A 3636-nucleotide genomic window follows, 5' to 3' on the forward strand; every position below is an offset into this window, starting at 1 on the left:
GGAAAAAAAAACAACACCCACCAAAACCCCACAGATATCTCATCCCAAGAAGTCCAACATGCAGATCTGCCTTCAGAGGACTCCAAATAAGAAAAGCTTGTTAGTCTGGAAGTCAACCTTGAAGCACGTGAACACTAGAATTTGTTTAATTTATCTCCTTTCTTGTCGTGAGCTAGAGATTTGTTTGATTTCTCAAGCAAACTCTACTGTGAAATGCACTGGACTTCCTCGAAATATTCTCCTGCCACATAATTTCTCTATTACAAAGTATTTTCTTAAGTAGAAAGTGTTGCTTGCACTGTTGTGAGAAAAAGTCAAAAGCCTAGATTCTGCTCTCCTCTGTGCCATAGGAATGTTTGGGCAGAAGGACAAAGACCCAAGAGCTTCATAGTAGGGAGTCTGGTAATATACACAATCTACTGAATAGTTTCAGTCCATTTACATTCACTAGTAATTAAACATAGTTGTTGGGTGGATTACATGAAAGAAGCTATGGTCACCAGTATGGTTCTTTATCACTTAAGTATCTGTTGAACAGTACAATAAAAAGCAATAGTGGAAAGACAACATGGTTTGTTGATATAACTAGCTCTCCCCTTCAGCTAGCCACTGCAGAATTCCAGCAGAACTGGATAAAACAAAGGTTAAACCATACTTATCTAATGACCACAGATGGAGATGAGCCAGGATAAAGCTTATTCAGCATCTGCGTTGCCACGTCACTTGCAGATGAGATGTACAGACTGTCTCAGAGATCAAGTTCTAGATTTGAGAACAAAAGCTCAGGTTCCATATCCCAGACTTATCACGTGTAGATGACTGTCCATGCCTCCTTTACCTGGGTGAACAAGGGTATTGGCAGCTTAACTTCTCCACGTTTCTGAAACACCTGCAGATCCAATGAGCAGATGAACTCCTATCATCATGAGATCACTAGAAATTAAGCTGGAAATTAAAAGCCAATTTTAATAGCACTCATCCTTCTTCTTTTGTACAGGTAATCATAGACAGATTTTTCTCCTCTCGCTTGCTAGGCAGGTATAGGATGCTTATATTTGTTTTTTAAAACCCATTCTCCAAAACAGTACTTTTTAATGTTAAAATGACAAGTTATTCTCTTTAAGCTGGGCAAATAAATGAGAACTTACAAGTTTCACACAGATTTTACTGTAATTAAAAAGTATATTTCAATATATTGGAAGAAAAAAAAAAAAACACCCCCAAAAAAAACAACCCAAGGTTAAAATGTAAGACATTGAAAGCCCCCTTGACTTTAAACAATGTTCCTTTCTACAGTCCTCTGAAAAAACATTCACCCATCCAATTTTTGCCTTATCAGGAACCTGCTACATTCCAAAGAGCTGTGCTCAAGGTTGTAATGTTCTTTTCCAGGCATTTTTGCTGACTGTTTCATTGCCAAATATGGTCTTTTGCAGGATGCACTTGTTTGTAAGAATTCAAAACCTGAGACATTAGAACAGGGCTGCACAGTATGCTGACGGAAAGAAGCAGGCTCCTGTTTACTTCAATCAAAGAGAAAAAGTGTCTCGCCTCATGTATTTTTAAAACCAAAACCGATAATTGACGTTTGTCTTCACAGAATCCTTTGATCCAAAAGCAAAACAAAGGGATGCATACAGAAGCACATATGCCCTTGGGGTGAGCACGAGACAACTTCATACTGCGTCAGGTAGAGAAGAGAGGACAGAAAGAAGAATACAGCTTTGCCCTTGAAAAAGGGACATAACATCTCACAAGTCCTGGCAGAGCTACTAGACTTGGACTATTACCTGAGACACCAAGCTGTAGATGGCACGACGGTAAACAACGTAAGTGGTTTGCTACTCCTAGAATACCCCTATAAATAGCAAGCCAACCCCACTGCCTACAGCACTGCCTGACATCTCCCAGGCACACTTGGTATGCATACAGCAATATGACAGAATTTGACAGCAGCAGGTTTCACTTGGAGCCATCTTCAAGGACATACTAAACTATGCTGTTGAATCCTCTTAAACTCTCAACACAGTATCAGAACAAACGTGTTGGAGGCATTACTATACTAGTTGATTTCTACAGCAGTTGTATTTGTTACAAAAGCTCTTCAGGTGATTCAGAGATAAGGAAATCACCTTGGGCCAGAGGCTTGATAGAGCATGTAGATAGGATTCATGTGTCTAAGAGAAGAAAACAGCTGTTTTAAAAAGAGGTTTGGCAGAAGGGAACCAGATCCATCCATGCTGAGTTGTTCAAACTGGCTCAAATATTACTCCTATTTCAGGAATACAAGGAGTGCTCTGGGCGCAGTGAGTCAGCAGGGTGGGGATTCTTTTCCATGTTTGTAGGCTGAGCAGGAACAGAAAGAGAAAAAGAAAAAAGCTGGAAGCCAGAAATGTAGCACCTGGCTGCTCTAGAGACAGGAATTCAGCAAGCTTTGTCAGAAGAGCTCACAAATCCATGGAGATCCAGCAGTGACAGGTAAAAACAGATCTGCGAATCAAGTCAACATCATAAATAGAACAGAAAATGTAAACATATTTCAATGCTGTAAGCAAGCCAGCTATACTTTTCCTGATTGTCATTTCTCTCTCCTTATTCTAGACAAAGCTTTTAAAGCAAATTGTGCTATTTTACACAAGTTTTATTTGCAGTCAGACTAGGAGAATAATCATTTCAAAACAAACAAGCGTAAGAAGGCCTAGAACTCCCCTTCTGCAAAACACTCATCAAGAGTAAATATTCACATACTACAGTTATGAGACAATATTGTAGATGTCTTGTTATAGTAATTATATCATAAAAATAACACAAAATCTTAGCCCAGGACCATTCAGATACTCCTCTAAACAACATGCAAGTTACCCGACATGATTTGATTCAGTCTCCTCTAAAAGCTATGCTAATCTGGCATAGAGTCCTCCTTTCAGATAATTTACAACGTAAGCAAGCTTCCAACAGAAGCCAGAGACTCTTTCTTAGTCTTCATAAAAAGAATTAATTGTATCTTCTTCTCCATTTTCTTCTGGTCACAAACAGTCAATACAGCTGATGATGCAATGATGAAAAATACGAAGTGCTTACATAGGCAGCTGGAAGGGGAGTCAGTTGCATAGACCAGGATGTCATCTGGTCTGTTTTGCAAACAGGGACTGAAAATACATCTTTTCCCTCATTTTCAGTTCTAATACTCAGTGTGTGTTTTGTAGTAGAAGTGTATTTAAAACATCAGCAAACCCTCAGGCAGCCTTCTTCCCCTCCTCCCCTTCACCTTCAATTGCAGAAACAAAGCATCTGACTAGGGAAATACATACTCTGTTCAAAGGATAGCCCAAATTTCTTCCTGAAATCCCAAAGCAGCTGGCTAATCAGAAGTAAAATTTCTGAAGTTAAACATGACTTCTCAACATTAACGTTTCCATTGTTATATGAATTACCAGCCCCGGAATCCCAACAGACTGGGATTTAGGCACACATTGTCTTCACAGCATTATGCTCTCTCCTCTCCATCACCAACCAATCAGCTGCGGCTGCAACACAAATATCTGTGGCAAAGATGGATGGGATCCATGGCTAGAAGGGTTTGTGTTATGCTTTGGGGAGGGGGAGTGATTTTTTGTTTGGTTTTGGTCTGGAAAA

The sequence above is a fragment of the Meleagris gallopavo genome, chromosome 17 (genome assembly GCF_000146605.3).
Source record: "Meleagris gallopavo isolate NT-WF06-2002-E0010 breed Aviagen turkey brand Nicholas breeding stock chromosome 17, Turkey_5.1, whole genome shotgun sequence".
NCBI lineage: Eukaryota > Metazoa > Chordata > Aves > Galliformes > Phasianidae > Meleagris > Meleagris gallopavo.